This window comes from Tachyglossus aculeatus, chromosome 12 (genome assembly GCF_015852505.1).
Source record: "Tachyglossus aculeatus isolate mTacAcu1 chromosome 12, mTacAcu1.pri, whole genome shotgun sequence".
NCBI classification, from domain to species: domain Eukaryota; kingdom Metazoa; phylum Chordata; class Mammalia; order Monotremata; family Tachyglossidae; genus Tachyglossus; species Tachyglossus aculeatus.
This window is the reverse complement of record NC_052077.1, coordinates 10,891,390-10,913,341: the sequence shown is the minus strand read 5'-3', so window position 1 is coordinate 10,913,341 and position 21,952 is coordinate 10,891,390.

Genomic DNA, 21,952 nt, shown 5'->3' with positions numbered 1-21,952 from the left:
TCCTGGTTTTGTTTTATGTGCAAACCCACTTTTGGCCCAAATGACCATGCCATAGTGGCAATGCCCCCAAATTGTGGATACTCCGGTAATTTCTCATTTCCTACGGTGTTTGTAAAGCACTTACTATGTGACAGGCATGGTACTAAGCCCTGGGGTAGATACAAGATCATTGGGTTGGATGCAGCCCCTGTTCCACTTAGAGCTCACAGTCTTAATCCCCATTTTACAGATGAGGTAGCTGAAGTACAGAGTAGGCAAGTGACTTGCCCATGGTTACACAGCAGTGGTGGAACCAGGATTAGAACCCAGGTCCCCTCACTCCCAGTCCCATGCTCTTTCCACTAGACTTTGTTGCTTTGCTAATTGCTACATCCCTTGCAGCTGGTGTTAACCAGGTATTTTTCAGGGTTCCTGCTTGGTCTGTCAACATTGTGGAACAGAAACTTTTAGTTCTGATGGGATAGCTCCAACAAGCTGAATCAGTTCTAGAACTCACCACCTCCTTACTCTTCTTCTTTCCCCTGGATCAACAGCCATTCACACAAAACCCCCTCTAGATTATCCATTCCAGTGTGTATTTCATGCATTCCTTCAATAAATCGTATTTATTGAGCATTTACTATGTGCAAAGCACTGTACTAAGTGTTTGGGAGAGTGCAGTACCACAATAAACAGTCACATCCCCTGTCCACAATGAGCTTACAGTCCAGAGGGAATTTAGTCATAACCATGAGGTAAAGAGCATATGGAATGTGCATTTCAACTCTAAATTGGCAATCATGTCCCAAATTGATCAGTGATCTAAAAGTCTGCCATGGCAACATATCAGCAGCATTGCAGCAATTCTGAGTGGAAAGGTGTTTGAGGAGATGGCTTCAACTTTCTTCTTTCTTCTCTGAGACACTGACATTTGCCAAGGATACTCTCCCTGACCTTTTTAGGACTACAGAGAAAATCTTGGATGAAAATGACTTCCAGAAGGCAACGAATGGTGGACAAATCTGAGACTGAAATGATGTCGATTTTAGGTTTATCCTTAATTCCATATTTTAAGATCCTGGTTTTGACAGTGGGAATTGTTCTATTTGCATTTGTGATTTATTCATACCAAGCTCTGAGCTTTTGAAGTACTATATTTTTCAACTTTGATGTGGAAGGGCACTGATTAGATATAGAATATTCAACCATAGTTATTATTTGAGCATTCTGATGCTAATTTAATTCAACATAATTCAAATTGCATCAAATTAGTGTCAAACTGTTAAATATCATTCAGAGAAGTTGTTTGACAAGTTTGACAATGCTTACTCATCAGTGATTTACTGGGACTGCCTGTTTTAGATCCACCAAATGAAAAACAGTATTCCATCCTGTTATTGTCAACAACCATTTCACGAAAATAAAGCTGCCCCATAGAAGCCATGTTGGTTTCTATCACTGACTGAAAATCCTCTCCCTGAGTTGTCAAATGCCCAAAGGAATTTAACAGAAACTGTAAAACTTGAGCACTCAATTAGGAAGATTTTTTAAAAATGCAAAAGTCAACTGTTGACCTACCTGTTTCTAACAACCCTTTCTTCCAGCTGAAATGATCAACTTTTGTGGGTTTTCTATGCTGTACTGTCTTTCCAATTTAGAAACTGGAAGTACATGCTCCAAATGTACATGTTATTGAAGACAGATACTCTTAAATTCTGATTTGGAGTAATTTTTAATCTCAAATTTGCATTATACATATTGAAAATGAAATAATTTAATGAACATTAAGAAATGTTGTGAAGGTAGAACTGAGAGGATGTGGTTAAATGTTTGTGAGACAGGGAGGATAGTAGTGTTATCTACAGAGATTAGCAGGAAAGGTTTTGGGTGGGAAGATGAGGAGTCCTGTTTTGGACATGTTTAGTTTGACATGGACATCTAAGTAGAGATGTCCTGAATACAGGAGGAAATGCAAGACTGGAGAAAAGGAGAACTGGAGAGGTAGATTTGGAAATCGTCTATGTAGAGATTGTAGTAGAAACAATAGGAATGAATGAGTTATCAGAGGGAGTAGGTGTCGATGAAGACTAGATAGGGAACCAGAACTGAGCCTTGAGGAATTCTCACAGTTAGAGAATGGGAGGTAGGGGAGACTGAAAAGGAGTGACAGGAAAAATCAGAGGAGAATCGGGAGAGGCCAGGATTAGTGAAGCCAAGGTTAGACAACTTTTTTTTTCCTGGGAAAGGGAATGATCCACGGAGCCGAAGGCAGATGAAAGGTCGAGGAGGATTAGGGTGAAATAGAGGTGAAGGAGGTCATTTATGATCATACAGCGAACAGTGTCAGTGGATCAAGGTGGGTGGAATTAAGATTAGAGTCGGAGAATTGGAGAGGAAGTGGAGGCAGTGGGTTTAGTCATTTGTTCAAGGAGCTAGCCTTGTCTCAACCCTATACATACCTTGCCATCTACCCCTTTCCCTAGTTCCCCTAGGTTTTGCAGCTATTAGCCTTCTGTTACTGCCACATATACTGCAAATTCATCCCACCTCTCCCAGACACTCAACTTGCCCTGACTCCAAATCCCCTTCAATTTCCCCTCCAGAACATCAATGGTTTGGTGCCTTATGCCTCTCATGACCTGGCTTCTTCCACTATCAACACTGAGGCTCGCTCCACTAACTGCAAAATGGCCATAGATGGATTAGAGTGAGATGTGGGAACAACAGATTGTTCTGGTCGAGAGGGGCAAGGCAAAGGAAGTGCCTTGGACCTTTCTCTTTCAAGCCCCCTTTTCTTCTACTGCATAAATCTCAGGAGATGTACTTTTTATAGGAATGCCTTTCAATAATAACCCTTTCCGTGTATATTTTCACACACTGAGGAAGGATATTAAATTTGACTCTATATCAGACAGGAATTTTATTAATCATGATGAATAGCTTAAGGCAGGTGAATATTTGCTACATGAATGAACACAAAAAATACAATTTTGTTGTTTTCCTTTTGGCCAGTACCATAATGTTTATTATATTACTTTTGTCCCTTTTATGGCAGAGTTCCTTGAGAATGGATGTACATTCCCGAGAATGAAATTAATTTTGACTGTAAATTTAGTCAGACTCTGAGCCTTTGTTCAACTTGATTATCCTGTAATCTACTCTGATGCTTAGTGCAGCACTTTGCACATAGTAAGCCCTTAAATACCACAATTATCATTATATATGGTTTTGGGCAGGGAGTGTGTCTAATGCAGTTATATTTTAGTCTCCCAAGAACTTAGTACAGTGCTCTGCAATATAATGAGTGCTCAATAAATATGATTGATATCCATTTTATGTCGTGCTAATTTTACATGTTATCATTTATAATTTTGTTTAACAATTATAATTCACTTCACTGTTAAGCCTAATAGTTACCTTCCTGCTTATATCTACATGGAAGGGAATCTCCTGACCACTGGCTTATCTGTCTCCCCCGCTAAACTGTAAGCTCCCTGTGGGCAGAGAATATGTCTACTAACTCTACTGCATTGTACTTTCCTAAGCATATAGTACAGCAGCACTTTTCAAAAAGTGCTCAGTAAATAGTACTGATTGATTATTTTTTCCACAGTATCAATGAAAAAAGGAGTTTAGTAGTAGGGCAGTGGGTAATTAGTAACTCAATTCTTATTAGAAAATTTAATTTTCCTACATGTGAACTCTTCCCCCATGTTGGTTATCATGTCAAAGTGGGGAACTGAGGTGAGGCAATAGTTTCTGGCTATTCATTACTTCAACACTCAAAAAACCCATTTATGTATGAAATCTAAAAAAAATCAACAAGTATTTTAAAAAGATTAGGACAAACTGTTTTGTGTCCTAGATAAACATGAGGCCAAATTTACTTGGAAGTTATGTTTGCCATCAATTAAAAATAGCAAATAGCAAAATTATGCTATTTTTCATGATACTTGTTAAGCACTTACCATATGTCAGGCACTGGTCTAAGCATTGGGGTAGATACAAGCTAATAATAATAATAGTGATGGTATTTGTTAAGCATTTACTATGTGTAAAGCACTGTTCTAAGCACTGGGGGGGATACAAGGTGATCAGGTTGTCTCGTGTGGGGCTCACAGTCTTAATCCCCATTTTACAAATGAGGTAACTGAGGCCCAGAGAAGTTAAGTGACTTGCCCAAAGTCACACAGCTGACAAGTGGCGGAGCCGGGATTAGAACCCATGACCTCTGGCTCCCAAGCCCGGGCTCTTTCCACTGAGCCACGCTGCTTCTCAGTCAGGTTGGACATAGTCCCTGTCCCAAACAGAGCTTACAGTCTTAATCTCCATTTTACAGATGTGGTGAATGAGGCACAGAGAAATGAAGGGACTTGCCCTAGGGCACACAAGCAGAAAAGTGGTGGAGGTGGGATTAGAACGCAGGTCCTGAGCTCCCAGTCCCATGCTCTTTCCAATAGGTCACACTGCTTCTCAGTGTCAATGTCAGTGATCTTGCTGAATTGTCTTATTGCTCCGGAGTGTGGAGTTAACCTACTCTAGCTCCTTGTGTCTACTTGAGTTGAAATTGCATTTAAGAGTATCCTACTCTATTGCGGTCTAGCAGTTGAGCTGAGAGTTTAGAGAGATGAAGAGTTAGAAAGAGAGAGTTTTACACTCCCTTGATTTGTGAGACTAGGGCCACCTCGTTAAAGTGTCCAGAAAGAGAAAGCAAAAGGAGTCCCTTCAACAACCAGGTATTCCGTAGGGATAAAGGAGATGTGAATCTCGTCAGAATCCAAATGGAAACTCTGCTTGAGAATTTCAAAGTGTCCTCAAGCATTAAAGCTGTCTACTAAGGAATAATATTTTAATCAGTGATGAGGTTGAAAGAATACAAGGGGAGACTCAATGAAAACTAGATACCAGAACAAGAGACCACGCAAGACAGCCAGGCTCTTGTTATCTTAATTAACCATTCCCTCAAAGATTAGGACAAAATCAACTCACCTTATGATGCAATACAATTGATGGTACATACAACTCTGTCATATTGTACTTTCCCAAGCACTTACGTAGTACAGTGTCCTGCACATAGTGAGCACTCAATAAATACCACTGATATGACCCAAGCCAAACCTCAGCTGATTGTCAGCAGTAGGTCAGAGAGAAAGAAGAGATAGTATTTATTTCAAAACTCTCCAAGAAAATTATGAGGACATAGTTCCATGCAGGGCACCTGCCCTGTGCAATGAAATAGGCCCATTTTGCCTCTTAGGAAATGTAGTTTTTCCCTTTTTGTCCCTAAATCCCTCTTCAGCAGGACCTCTGACTGAATGCTTTAAAATCGCATGGTTCTTACCAAAGATGTATTGCTACAGAGCATTACTGAACAGTCTGAGAGGGAGAGGGCATGAGGGAGGAAATGTTGGAAAGAGAGAAAGTTGTGGGGAGGGGAGACAGAGTAAGAGACAGAGAAAACATGAACATACTGGTCTAATGTCTAATTGGTCTGGGCTCAGGACATGTTTCCATGTCAAATGAAAAGGTAAGACATTGTTCCTCTCAAAAGCCTACTCCATTTTCCCTTGATTTATTTTCATTTGAGGATTTATTTCATTTTGAATTTGATAAACATATGAAGAATAAGCAACATGTCCTAGGAGTGCGAATTTGGGCTAATTGAATACCCTCCATTAACTTCCATTTTTCTCTGCCCTCTCTGCATGGTTGTAAAAAAGGAATTTATCCATTTAAAAAGGAAAGGCTACTTTTGGAACTCCTTTTAAGATGATCTAAAATAGTCCTGATTAGATCTATTTTTAAGAAAGTTGAATAGGACAGAAAATAAACATTTATTTTTCTAGGCTCAGACATGAGCAGGGTTACAGACAGCAAAACTCTGGATGTGTATGGCCTGAGGCATCTGGAATCGGGACTCGAAGGCCAAATTGTCACATAGGTCTCCGATGAGTGAAAGCACTCTGTGGAATTTCAATGTCTAGTGGGAGAGGGGGTACAGAGAACGGCATAAATGGCAGATGAGGGAAGAAATGCAGTACTGAATACCAGTCCTGGCCAGAACTCTGGTCAAAAAGAGGCTGAGAATTTGTGAATAGGCACAGTAATGGAAATAAATGTCCACTTGCTCTAAATTTCCATTGAAGCTTCTTACTGCATAATGATATCATCACCAAGGGTTATTGTAAGGAAAGAAATGATGAAATGGGCATAATCTGCATCAGATTGTCAGTGATCAGGTATATATGGTTCTTGACCAGACACAGAGTTGCTTTGCCCAAGGGGGTCTTTCGTCTTTTTTTTTTTTTAAATCGGAAATCAGTGCTGCAGGGTTTTTTGTTTTTTGTTTTTAAATCAAAAGAGGCACTTCTCTGGATCACTGCATATAGATTTCTGAGGCTAAAGCCTTCGGAATCAAAAGGCAGACTCAATGCATTTGACCTATGACTGACCCGCTGTAGAATTGTTTACAGAATTATTCTAGATACCTGTAAGATCTGTCATATATATCTTCACTGAACAGTTGGGATTACCAGCAACAGAAAATCGCTCAGTTCAAAATGAAATTTAGAGTTCAGCTAACATTGTTCCATTATTGATGTGCATGCTCTCCCTGGTAAATACCACTGTGCAAGAAGTGATACAGTATTAGATAGGCCTTTTAAAGGCCACTGGACTACTTTTTCACCAAACAAAAATGTGGAATTTGTAATAACATTTTGATTAAATGTTTCATTTGACTTTTAATGACAAATGTTTTTCAGCTGGTTGGGCTAAACTGTAGTATGTGGATGAGGGAAAGTGGGAAAGGGATAAGAGATACTCCTGCCCCCTTAAATCCTGCATGCTAGCCCAAGTTTGCTGAAAACATTCTTTTTTTTTTTTAAGTCTAGACTGTTCTCCTTGCCTTTTCAGAGATTTTGGAAGGTGGAATTGCAAGGATACTGAACAGTCATTCAAAATAAAGCTCTCCTCGCCATCAGAATTCCATTTCTGAGCACTTGGTTTCTAATGTGTAGGAGAAAGTTGGACTTAGACATTTCATAATAACAATAATAATTGTGGCACTTGTTAAGTGCTTACTATGTGCCAGACACTGTTCTAAGCACTGGGGTAAATTCAAGAGAATCAGGTTGGACACCCCCATGGTACAGATGAGGGAACTGAGGCACAGAGAAGTTAAGTGACTTGCCCAAGTTCACACACCAGACAAGTGACAGAGGTGGGTGTCCTTCTGACCAGATCAGTGCTCTATCTACTAGGTCATGGAGCTTCTCAGATTAAAGTACTACATGAATTTCCACATCATTGTTTTTTGAACCTCTAAATTACTGTCTCTTTTTGAGTTTTTCAAGGAGGGAAGAGAAAGGAGTACAGGGATCCTTTTCCATAATACTCTTCTTTCAAATGTCTTTCTCCATAGCACTGCTAGATTTCAATGCAGCATTTCTTAGAGTGGGCTCGTTCAGGGCAGGAAATGAGTCTGCTATATTGTACTCTCCCAAGCACTCAGTAAAATGCTCTGCACACAGTAAGCACTCAAAACATGATTGATCGATTGATTATGCTACAAAGTTTGCTTGGCTCCAGCATTCTCCTTCCCCTCCCTCTGAAGTTTTTTGACTGACAAATAGAGTGACTATAGCCCATTTTAAAATAGTATAATGGCAGATCTAGTTAACACAAGGCACTATTTTGCTGAAGGTTAGGCATTGCATTTACATACATGCACACAAAAATTTCAAAATCTTCCATTATAAGCACATATATTAAGAGATCATTTAACTATTGCTTTTATTAGCATATTTATATATTTAGACTATTTTGGACAATTACTTTGGTCTTGGAGTTGCATTAATGTCATTTACATTCATCCTATAGAAAACTATGTTTCATTTAAGCAGTCTTTCCTTAGCACTCTGTTTCAATGAACCAACTAAGAGTGCTAGAATTGAACACTGGATTGCTACTGGGTTTAACAAGCTTACCTTACATTGCCTACTCAGTTTATCTTTGCATAAACAATAATTATGGCTATTTGAATTTTTCGGCATGGATCCAAGGCAAAAGGTAGAAGAAAAACGGCAAACAGAAAAATCAAACACTCCTAATGACCCTCTTAACTCTGTAACTGATGGATTCTCAAATATGAGTTTGTTTTTAAAATCACATTTCTCAGTATTTAAAGCTATGTTCCAAAATCCTCTAACATTTTATTTTTTATAACTATTCAATATTATTTATATTTAAATTTTCCTCATCCCATGTCCATAGCTTATTTACACACACACACACACACACACACACACACACACACATATATTTTTTATATGTACATACATACATGTATATTTACCTGTAAGTGCTGTGGGGCTTTTCTTAAGTGAATGTTGCCGATGATACCACCCCTCCTCATTCTTAGATTGGGAGTCCTTTGGGGGCCAGGGACTATATCCATACCTCATCGACATATATTTTTTCCCAGAGCTTAGTACACTGCTTTTCACAGAGTAAGTGCTTAATAAATGGGATTAGTACCCCTCCTAAACCCACTGAGGAGATAGATAAGACAAGTCTTCATAACAGAAATAGCATGAACCAGGATGTTTGTCTCAATATGGGGATTATAGTTAAGGATGCAATCACCTTGAAAGCCTTGGCTTCACTAACATTGTCCTCTCCTTTTTCTCCTCTTCTCTGGCTGCTACTTCTCAGTCTCTTCCTCAACTTTTACTCTACCTCCCAGCGAGCAATGGGAACAGATGACAATAAGCTAATTAATACATTTCCTTTGATATTTTGAAACATGAGGCTGGATTTCATATTTTTTCAAATGTAGAAGCTCAGTGAAAGAAGGCTACAATTTGAAATGCCAATGAACACTAATTAGAACTCAACTAGTTTCTCTAAGCTTAAAATTCCTAGTGAAAAAACATTTCTTATGAAAAGCTAGGGCGTTGTTTTTGCTACAGTTCTCTAATTTGCAAAGTTTGTTAATACCCAGTGATGGTGTGATGGCGACTGTAACAACAAAGATAAGAGTTTCCCTAATTATTTGTATGAAGTATTTATATATGTTATGTTTTTAAAATATGAGACTTCTAAACAATTTTAGGATTTACTAAGAAGTGTATGTGGGGTGGTGAATGGAGTGATTCCATGACAACCTGGCCAAATTGTTTCTCGATCACGGGATTTATCACTAGGTAAGTCATCCCTGGCTCACAGCCTCTACCATCTTCTGCTGTGCCCTCCTTTCACTGTTCTTAGAACCATCACCAGCAGGTACTGCATCCCAAATTCATCTTTCCCCATGATTTGGGCTCCCCGTTGTTCCTCCCTCCACCAATCAAGCCCAGCTGGCCCAATACCCACAAGAGGCCTAGTTTTATCTTCTTTAAACAATGTTATTTATTTTATCCTTGCAGATACTGTCCCTTTCCCGGCCAACGGACCCCATTTGCTGAGACTAGCTGCCTGAGCAGGGGGAAAAGAGCCAGCCAGAGTGAAGATGGTAGGAGAGTGGTTCACAGCAGGCATCTTCCAGAACTCCTCCACCATCGCCCCTACTACAATCACAGAACCTCTAATAGGCCTTCCCTGGCTAACCCATCATCTCCCATCCCCATCTGCCCTCCCTGCTGCATCACCTACGGACTTAAGTCCGTGCTCTTAAGCACGATGATACTCACCCTATCCCAGCCCCTCAGCACTTATGTACAAATCCTTTTACTCTGCTGCTTCCCCTAACTATAATTTATTATAATGTACTATATTGTAAACTCCTTGAGCGCAGGGACCGTATCTTCCAACTCTACTGTGTTGAACTTTCTCCCAAGCACTTAGTATAGTGCTCTGCACAGAGTAAGCACTCAAATACCACTGATCGATCGATCTCTGCTCTTTCTCTCATCCCAATCTGGTCCGGCCTTGTCCTCAGCTGCAAACCAGAGAATGGGTCAGTGACAGGCAGAATCATCTATGAAATTAAAATGTAAATTTTAAAATCCAGCAGGTTTTGGTGCTGGGGCAAGGCAGACTGGGGAGTTGAGGGATGCAAGGGGAAAGGACTGCAAAAAAGGGGGAGAAGGACTGGGTGTGTGTGGTAGAAGGTGGATAAAAGCCACCGTGGAGGTAACTCCAAGAGCAAACAGGCTGAACTATCTGGATCAAGCCATGGGTGATTTTCCAAAGGACAGCTGGGAATGGTACCTGAGAAATAAAACAATCAGCCTTATAAAAACAAATTCTTCATAAAGATATCGTCCCCTTGACAAACTGGTCGCTACATGAGGCTTAAAGCTTTAAACCATAGTTGGAAGATTCATGGAATAATTCTACTGGAAATAATCCCAGTTGTCTATTTTAGAAGATTGAATTGCATTTCCAAATTTACCATGCACTTTTGTAGTCTTGTTTTTTTTTCTTCCAAACAACGGTTATCTTCTTAGAAAGAAAAACAGAGACATACTGTAGCTAATTAGAATCACCGTGTACCAGATTGGTTGCTCTGAATTCCGGCACATGTAATGCCTGATGTTTAAATATTTATGACACTGTAATTAATCACCAAATTATCCTTGTAAATTAATTGTTATCTAATTAACAATATACTGTGAATAGTGCACCTTTTTAACTGCTCATCTGAGTTGGCAGAATAGATCTGCTTCAGGCATTACAATTAAAATCCTCACATCTACATCACAGGTATGATTTAAAAACTGAAATGCATGGAAGTCACATTTGTTATTTCAATATTCTCCTTTGGAATCTATAAAACAGAACCGCTCATGATGAGAAGAAAGGGGTTTTATAGTTGGCCTAATGGTTCCCCAGGAAACCAAAAAAATTTTTGATACGTCTAAATCACTTTTCCTCTCATCCAAAAAGCAAAGTAGCATTTTTATTCTGCAAAAATCATTCATCCCTGCTCAGTGCCAATCCCCAGGCTCAGTAACATGGACACGATTAATGACTTCCCCTCTTATGAAAACTCCAGTTTCATAAGCCATAAGAGGGGAATTTGACATTGCATCAGAGCGCAACCTACCTTCTTTGATCCATTCCTGTTTGCCACCACAGCTTCTTCCTCGCTCCTCTATGGGCCTAAAGCTCAGGCACTGCCCTCACCATTAAGAATACAGAACCTTGGGTTCCACTACGAACAACAATATTTACTGAGCGCATGACACCCCAGGAAAGGCTCATCCATACAGCCACTGCTATCGACACTGTCGCTGCTACACTGCTGGGAACATTGCATTTATTCACTCATTCATTCAATCATATTTATTGAGTATGTAGAGCACTGAACTAAGCACTTGAGAGAGTACAATATAATAACCAACAGACACAGTACCCATCCATAATGAACTTACAGTCTTTTGTTGACCTACCTGTCCTATCTGGGGGATGGGATTTTCAGCTGGACCTGCTTCAAGGTTGAAATTTCCATCACTCACAGAGCTCCCTCAAGTTCTACCTGTTCGTCATCACTCCTTCCCTTGCTCCTCTCCCAACCCAGAGCCTTTCAACCCAGAAAGTTTCTTTCAGTGCTAAGCCCAAGAAAGGAAGCAGTGGCAAAAGGGGAGGCACTTATTTGTGTCCCCTAAAATTTCCCATTGAAGGAGGCACAGAGAAGAGCAAACAAAGAGTGCTGCAAGATTTAGAACAACAACAAATCGGTCCTCATCCTGATCTGGCTGCCTTTTTGTCAAAAGCATTATGGGCCTCAGTCCCCGTTTCAACAGCAATATTGAATGTGTAAATACGTTTTAAATTTCAGGGCACCTGTGAAATGAAAGGCAACATATTCTAGTTATGAAAAATTATGTTTTTCATTCAAAATATCCGTTAGGGTTTTGCACTGGAGGTTGTGTATTTGGAAATATAACAATCTTCTTATCCCAAAATAGGTCATTAATTTCAACAAATCTTTCACTTCCATTGTGCATTTCATTTGGATTGAGTTCCAAAACAGAAACTAAGAAGAAAATAGACTCGAGCCTGCTTTTCTCTATCTTGCTGTGATTATCAAGTTGTCTACCTTGAAGCTACCAGAAATATGAAAAATTAAATTAGAAATTGCCTGATTATTTTAGCATGACTTTAAACTCTGAAAAATGGACTCTCTCCCTACATCAAATGCATGGTACATTACACAATTTTATGAGAAAGGAGGAAAGAAAGGCTCTATTTTTGAGATCTCTAAGAATCAGAGTTCTAAGCAAGGTCTAATTGCAACCTCTATCTTTTTCACATAAAGCATCATATGGAATGAATAATAAACACTAAGATACACGGTAGTGAAGACTTAATGGGGAAAAAGTTAACTAGATAAATGAATTTTCTCAAGCTTGGATTACTTAAATATTATTGAAACTTTATTACTGTTATACATGGGTAAGACAAGCAAATTTGCTTGTTTGATATTTAAAGCTGTAGCAATATGAGTAGCAATCACAGAAAAGCAAAAACCTGTAATTCATACATGTTCACATCCTAATAGAGATAATAATAATTACAGTATCTTTTAAGTGCTTACTATATGCTGAGCACTGTTCTAAGTGCTGGGGTAGATACAAGGTACTCAGCTTGTCCCACGTGAGGCTCACAATCTTAATCCCCATTTTACAGATGAGGTAACAGGCACAGAGAAGTTAAGTGACTTGCCCAAGGTCACACAGCTGACAAGCGGTGGAGTTGGGATTAGAACCTATGTCCTCTGACTCCCAAGCTTGTGCTCTTTCCACTACGCCCGGCTGCTTCTCAGATATCTGGCAATTATGATCATTTGTAGCCTGGTTCTGTGCTTATTTTTCTAAATCTAAGAACCCTGCCAGGGAAAATGACAGCTACATTTAGATGAAGTCCTCAGTCCGAGATTCTATTATTCCTGCTTCTTGAACCTTTAAAAAAAATGACAGACTGAAAAATGACTTAAAAAAAGAAAGAGAAATCTTTCTCTTCCTAAGACCACTTGCTTATGAGACCATTTTTACTCTGGGGCAGCAACAAGTTGATCTACAATCCTTTACTTCTCCCTCAGAGGAAACATTCCCATAGGCTATCTCATTTCTCTTCCATGTGTTGCAGGCTAATATTTCAAACTTTGACCAATTATCCCAAATATCACACCAAAGTCTAGCAGGATCAACGTTCAATCAATAGTATTTACTGAGTGCTTACTTGGCCAGCTTGTGGGAATAAAACAGAGTATACTAGAAATGGCAGGCATGCTTCCTACTTTCAGGAGCTCACAATTTAGCAGAGATGATAGATGCTAAAATAAATTACAGATAGGTGGAAACCATAGCAAAAATAGCAATGGCGAAGTATGACAACTCAAGGACTTAGGTGATACAGATGTGTCAACGCAGCAGTTGTGGGAGAACATGATTTCAGAATAAATGGGGAAAGCAGTATTGGGCTGAATATGAAGTGGGAGGGAATTCCAGGCAGAAAGAAAGGTATGAGCAAGAAGTCAGAGTTAAGAGAGACGGAAACCTTCTAAATCTTCCGACAGATGGGGTCAAGCGCTCCTCCCACAACTGGAAATGGGGTTATTGCAGCATCAGCTTCCGGGCTCATCGGGCGGGAAGCACATCTGGCATTGGCCTGACTTGTGGAGGCAGAAGCAGAGAACATCCAAAACCACAAGGACTGGAAGCTCCTTGTGGGCAATGAACATGTCTACTAACTCTGTTACACTGTACTCTCCCAAGCGATTAGTATGATGCTCTGCACACAGTAAGCATTCAGTCAAAATGATTTACTGCTGGAATACTTTAAGGGTAGGGATCATTTCTACTAACTAATTCCACATGCACTAATAGAGCTCTGGACGGAATAAGTGCTCAATACATGATATTGGTTGATTGGTTCAGTACATGCCACAACCACGTGTTGGACACATTTTACAGCTAGATTTATTTAGATGATACTTGAATTTTGATCTATAGGCTTTATCTGAACATATATCACTTCATCGTTTTTAAAATAATAGGGATGACCAATGCAATGGGTAGCTCTATATGCATACATAAATAACAGTGTATATAACATACTCGCTTTGCAATTATATCTAGCATTTGAAACTGTAATGGAATGGGTTATCAGGACCCAAATATGAGAGCTCTTCTCTTAGTGATGAAGTCCTTAGCTGTTTCCTTCCGCAGGTTCATTCTGGGAAGGGGAAAAAAACTCCACCTCTCTGAAGCAAACATAATTGGAAGCACTGTTGGTATTCACTGTTCTCTACAGAAAGGCAACTACAACTTTCAAGGATTCATAGTCCCAAAGCAATAAGAGAGTTTATTTATTTGAAATGCTTTCCACTCACTGTAATATCTGTGTTTTAGGACCATTTGTTGAATGGGGACAGGGGAAGGATGATGGAATCAGAGCCAGTGGGTTTTATCACACTGCACTTCATTACTGTGATAAGTTTTTCATACCGCAGATTTATATAATGAGGTAATGACTATTTTGTGGCTGGGCCAATTAAGCACACTGATTACTGAAATCTTCTCCAGTTGTTTGAGTTTCAGAATTGCACATTAACTTTTGCATTGTCTAATTCAAGCTGTGAGGAAGCTTCAGGTGACAGTAATTAGAAAATGTCCCCAAACTAAAATTTCTATTAGTGTTAGACTAATTGTAACCTAGAATGCATCTAAAGCACAGTGTTAACCTGGCATTTCTCATTTTTTTTCTGGCGTGGTAATAGCAAGAAGCTAGTTTATGAGGTTGCTGCTCAGTAAGATGCCAAATCAATCAATCGTATTTATTGAGCGCTTACTATGTGCAGAGCACTGTACTAAGTGCTTAGTACTTAGTACTGCCAAATAAGCTTGTTCCAAGTTTACAAGCACCTCAATAAGCTATTCATCATTACCGAATTGTATTAATCCTAGGACTTCCAATACTTATCTAAAACAATAGGGTTAAAATCATTCATACAGCTTGTATACTCTTTCTTCATGACATCATTATTTAATCTTCAGGAAAATCAGTGAGGTGCCCATGCCATATTCAGTGCATTTGTAATTAATCAGAAAGTATTTGATAGTTGTACATTCCTAATTAGAAATGAATTTTCATAAGAGAAAGCAAAGTTCATATTTATAAAGTGTAGAACCAACTCCCACTGTCCAAACCATCCTTTCACAATATCACTTTAATGGTTCCAAGTTCACAGTGTATTACAAAAATGCATTGCAAGTAGTTTATTTTTCTAAAATATAAAGAAGTTGACTCATAATAGCAAATTTTCCACACTTTAGAGAAATATTCTTTTAGAGGGCAAATCCTATCAAGTTATAACTTTACTGATATCTTCTTTACCCTATCAGCAGCAGTGCATTCATTGGTTCATGTATACAATTGATACAGAAGTTCAAAACATCCACAGAAGTAAAACCCAGAATGAGAAGTTTTGAAATATAAAATCTAATGCCACTAAAGCAACGGTTCTAAATTTCAAGTCTAAAATAGGAAGATAAATTCACTTACCTCTATTACTGCATTTTACTACTGGTTCTATGAAGAATAGTGCTTTGCTCAACATTAAAAAAAATGAATTGTAAATGGTAATTGACTGTAACAATTTACATAGACTCCTGGTTCTATTTGAACTATGGAGCACTGTTGGTGGAAATCCAGACATGTCCCTAACTTTGCGCACCTTAAATTCATTCTTACCTACTTTACTTCTCCTTCTTAATTCACTCCCTTACTCACTGTCCTCACCAGCTGTTCCAGGCATTTAACTCCCTCCTCAAACCTCCTGTCCCTTTACTCCCTCCATCTCTTTCCCCTAGTGACCTGGTTACAGACTTGGTCATTAAAATTGAAGCCATTATGCATGATCTCCATAAAATCTCCCCTGCTCCTCTCCAATTCCTCCCTCCTCCACCCTCTTTGACCCTTCTCATATTTTCTGCAGTATCTCAAAAAGGGATCGTGCACCTCCTCTCTAAATCTACCCTTCTATCGGTGCTTCTGACCCCATCCCGTCATACCTTTTTAAAACATTCAACACCTTCCTTCTTCCCTACTTGTCTACTATCTTCAACCATTGACTTTTTAAAGGCTTCTTCCCCACTGCTTCCAAACATGCTGATGTACTTCCACCCTAAAAAATACCTCCCTCGATCTCATGCCTCCCTCTGTTATTGCCCCATCTCCCTCCTACCTTTCCTCTTCAAACTTCTTGAAAGAGTCTTTAAACCTGCTGTCTCCACTTCTTGTCTTCTAACTTTCCCCTTGATACCTTCCAATCTGACTTCTGCTTCCTTCGCTCAATGGAAATAACCCTCTCTGAGACAGTCAGTGGCCTTCTCACCAAATCTGACAGCCTCTACACTGTTATAATCTTCCTAACTTCAACACTGTAGATCTCCTTCTCCTTGAAGCTTTATCCAACCTTGGCTCCACTGACACCACCCTTTCTCACTTCTCCTCCTACCTCTCTGACTGTTCCAGCTCAATTTCTTTTCCTAGCTCCTCCTCTGTCTCCCACCCTCTGACAGTGAGGGTCCGTCAAGGTTCAGTTCTAGGTCCCCTTCCATTCTCCATCCACTCACTTGAAGAACTCAATCGCTCCCAAAACTTCAACTACCACCTCTTTGCAGATGATTCCAAAATCTCCATCTCCAGCCCTGACCTCTCTCCTTCTCTGTAATCTCACATTTCCTCCTACCTTCACGACATCTCTACCCAGATATCTATCCTCCCGACACCTCAAACTAAACATATCCCAAACAGAGCTCCATATCTTCCCACCAAAATCCTGTCCTTCCCATCACTGTAGACAGCATGACTATCCTCTGTATCTTACAAGCTTGACCTACCTCTCTCATTCAACCCACATATTCAACTGTTGCCTAATCCTGTCAGTTCTTTCTTCATAACACTACTAAAATCCACCCCTCCCTCTCCATCCAAAATACCACTACACTGATCCAAGCACTTATCCTATCTTGTCTTAAATCCTGCATCCGAATCCTCGTTGCCCTCTCTGTCTTCTGTCTCTACTCCAGTCTATACTTCACTCTGCTGCACAGATAACTTTTCTAAAATAATACCCACCTCCCCATCAAACAGAAACTCCTTGCCATTGGCCTTAAAGCACTCAATCAGCTCGCCCCATCTTACCTCACTTCACCAATCTCTCACTACAGCCCAGCCCACTAGAGCCAGCCTACAGGCTCCTGATCTCATCTATCTCATTGCCGGGTCCTCTGCCACATAATCCACCTAGCCTGAAACTCCTTCCCACTCCATATTTGCCACACCACTCTCCCTACCTTCAAAGCATGAAGGTCACATCTCCTCCAAGAGGCCTTCCCTGATTAAGCTCTCTTTTCCCTGGATTCATGCCCTTCTGTATTATCTATGCGCTTGGATCTGTGACCTTTGGGTATTTGATATCCAGCCCACCTCAACCCCACAGCACGTTATGTACATATTTTTAAAGTATATATTAGAAATGATTTACTTATATTAATGTCTGTTTACCCCTACACTGCAAGCTTGCTGTAGACAGGGAACATGTGTGTCCACTCTGTTTTAGTGTACTCTCTCAAGCACTTAGTACAGTGCTTTGTACATAATAAGCAATCAATAAATACCATTGATTGATTGCTGTTGCTGGTGGGAAAGCCATTTGAAATCCTAAAAGACACCCTTCAGAGAAAAGGTTCTAGAGCCATGTGAACTACAATGCTTTTAACTGAATGGAATATTTCCTTGGGCAAAATGAAAAATAGAAGCAGAATGATATTTTATTCATATTCATTTTTCCTCATTGCCTTTTAAATATTTTCTATGTTCTACAGTTCAGTCACACCAGTAAGGTTTTTTTTTTTATATGATTATGCATGGATTGGGAGTGTATATCATTAATAGTACTTTTCGTCTTCATCTAAACAGCTTGACAAGTGTATTTTTTATTTAAGAATGAGTATAAAGGCAAGAAAATGACTGCCTTCCATTTTGCTAAGCTCAAATCAACCTCAAGGTCTAAACCACTGGAGTGATAAGCTGAATGAAAAAGGCAGTATGTCCTTTAGACGACTTGTCACTGTGTGGCAAAAATGGGACTTTCAACACCACAAACTACAAATATGCCCTAGATTGTAAATTCCTTGAGGGTAGAGAACATACATTGTACTGCACTTCCTCAAATGCTCAGTGGAAGACTGTGCACCCCACAGACACTCACTGATGGATTTGCAAAGCAACAATTCTGCAAAGGCCTTGGAAGGTTTGTGAGACCTGTGTCTGTACTGGAAGGCATGTCCAACTTCAGCAATTTCACCATCACAGCTTACAAACTGTACTCATCATATGATAATTATTCCTTAATATTTCTTAACAAAGTAAGTAAGGTCATGATAGATTTGACCACAGCAGAGAATTCTCAAAGCTGCAACCAAGAATCCAGGATTTGTTGGGTTTTTTTTTTCCTTATGGTATATGTTAAGTGCTTACTATGTGTCACACTCTGTTCTAAGCACTGGCATAGATACAAACTAGTCATGTTGGACACAGTCTCTGTTCCACCTGGGGCTCACAGTTTTAGAACAGTGCTTGGCACATAGTAAGCGCTTAAATACCATCATTATTATTATTTACCTCCATTTTACAGAAGCGGGAACTGAGGCACAGAGATGTGAAATGACTTGCCCAACGTCACACAACAGACAGACAGAGATGGGATTAGAACCCAGGTCCTTCTGACTCCCAGGGTAGTGCTCTATCCACCAGATTATGCAAATTCTTATTGTACCGGTTGCCTTTTTTGGCAACAGAACTATGGCTATAGATGGCTCTCATGCCCTTAACGTCATCTTTTAATACCTAATGATGGGCCTGTCAACCATGAATTAATAAAAACTTGAATTCATATTTTCTGCCAGTATGAATATCTGTGATATGTTTAATATGCTTACCACAACTTTTAGGTGCAGGAGAGTTTCATTTCACTTGTTCTGAAGGTACACCCTTCCAATTTGAATGGGCGTCCCCTAGTCCTGATACACTGAGATTTGATGAACAACATTTTTGGGTCTGTACATATATCTATAACTATTCCTTCATTTTTGAAGAAGACGCTAGTGACAGTAAATGGGAATGTGGTTGAAAAGTACGATATGTGACAAACACTCCCTCCTTATCAATGATTTTCAAGTATTCCATCAGCTCACCCCTACCTTATCTCACAAATTTCCCACTTTGCTCCTCTAATGCCAATTTACTCACTGTGCCTTGACTTTATCTTACCATTGACTCCATTCCCTTGTCCTCCCTCTGGACTAAAACCCCCTCCCCCTTTATATTCAACAGACCACAGTTCTCCCCACCTTCAAACCTTACTAAAATCACCTCTTCTCCAAGAAGACTTCCCCAAAAGGAAAGCGCTAAAAGAAGAAGAGCATTAATGATGGGGAACAACTATATGCATACTATAAAATCTACATAATAATAATAGTGGCATTTATTAAGGGCTTACTATGTGCAAAGTCCTGTTCTAAGCGCCGGGGAGGTGAAAGGTGATCAGGTTGTCCCACGGGAGCTCACAGTCTTAATCCCCATTTTACAGATGAGGTAACTGAGGCACAGAGAAGTTAAGTGACTTGCCCAAAGTCACACAGCTGACAATTGGCAGAGCCAGGATTTGAACCCATGACCTCTGACTCCAAAGCCCATGCTCTTTTCCACTGAGCCACGCTCCTTCTACATGTATCCAATGACAATATTTTTTGTTGTGGAGCCACAATGTGCAGAGCTGAAATTTTCCCTTACTTTTTTACATAAAAAGGAAGAAAAAATACAAAAAAAATTATTCACTTCCACTTTTCCTTCTCTGATGGTATTTGCCCATCTGCTAAACTACAGTATGGCCAGCCTGAAGCAAAATGCTTCCCCAAATGCAAAGCACTAATTACATAACATTAACAATTTACCATAATGGAGGAATTTTGGCAACGGATTACGGAAACAATCTTTAATAGACTCACACGACTTAACTCTAAGAAAAACTTCCTCAATCATACATCATTTTGTAAAAAAACAAAAACCTCAGAAAATGATTGACTCATTATTATCCTTAAGCACTTAGTACAGTGCTCTGCACACAGAAGCGCTCAATAAATGTGATTGAATGAATGAATCCTTCACTGTCTGGATTAATTTTGAAGTTCACAATGGGGATTTTTTGAGAAGTTTTTTTTAAAAAATATTCTTCAAAACAGTTTAGCTGTTGGAAAATCAAGATGGCTATCTAGATTTGCTAATTAACCCACTGTAATTTGCATTCTGTTGAGACTCCTATAGGTAAAGGGATGACTTGCACTGTACACTAATGAGTCCAATGTGCTTTAATTTAGTCTTTAAGTCTGTCTTTAATTTAGCAATTAAGATAAATATAGCACTATTAATTAGAGATAAACACGGGAACTATCAGTAACTCATTCATTATCACCCTGCTTGCTCTTCCTTCTAGGAAAGCCATTACAATTAATGTGCCATGGGATGGAAGAAAAAGTTTCAGAGTAAAGCTTCATGACTTTTAGATGCACAATCCATGCTTTGGCCCAGGCTTCAAAATATAACCTATGTTGAAAAGTCCACATAGACACTTTATTCTTGCTCGTGTTACCATATTCTGAAATACAGGTATAATTCTATCAGTAAGTGCAATTACAATCATTAGAAAAACAAACAAAATTACATTTTAAAGCATTTTGTTTACGCAGGTGAATTTTCCTTTCTCTCCTTTGCACTGTTGTTGACCTAACTGCTTGAATACTTTGCAAATGTATTTCTGAGCTTTGAGAAGGACTTTCTTGACATTTACAAGGAGTAAAGAAAAAAAAATAATGGGAAAATAAATGTGAATTATTCAGTCCACTAGTTCTGGTCTGTAAGTCATTTAAATATAGTTCTGAAGTGTTAGGACTGGTCCTCCTACCTTACAGATACATGTATAACAAATAAATGACACATATATTAGGCAACTTGCAGTTACTAACTTCCTTAATTTTGGTTGAGTCCTACATATTTTAGAACTCAACAATGTAATAATCAATCCAAACTAATTCGTCGATCCATGATGCATCATCAAAATTTTGCCGCATTAAATTTTACAGAAATTAAACTTTATAGGAAGGCTTCAATCACTAGTGTTTGTTGAGCCCTTACTATGTACAGAATTCTGTACTAAGTGCTGGGGGGAGTACACTACAATAGACTTAACAGACATATTCCCCACCCACATAGAACATGCAGTCTAGAGTTTACAGTTTCCAGAACAAAAATCAAGAAACGTGTACCAAATAAGCTTCACATCTTTTTCAATACAACTATAGCTAGAATAAGAAACCATCTGCATTGCCTTCTCTTTACTTGATATCAAGAGCAACTATGGTAGAATGTTTATGTAATATCCTTAATGCAGATAGAATTAATAATTTCAAAGCCCTGAATCAGTATTACTTTAGGAGAATGAAATGGAGAGGATTTTGTATGTCAAGAATTTTTGTAGCAAGGCCTAGGCCTTTGTTTGGGCCGTGGAAAATTAATATGAATTTGTGGATGGGTTGATGCAGTAAGCTCTGTAGCTCAAGGGCGAGCACATTGACGGCACAGTGGTGAAGTGCTATTGCCATCGGTTATTTCAAAACTTATGAACAATCCTATCTCTCCAGCAGGATCTGTAAATAGAAAAAGGAGAGGTGTATGAGTGGATCGATTGAGCATGCTACTCTGTGTTCCTATTTCCTGAACCAATTATGGATAAAAGCAAAAAGGGTTAGAAAATTTTAACAAGGAACTTGTTGATGCTGCAGATACTCAGGTTAGGTTTAGTCCAGCCCAAATACACCTCACTGAGGCTTAGAAAAGAGGGCAGACAATGAAAAATAAAAATAGTGACTTTTTAAAGGCTCAGTTCCAGATATCCATCTTT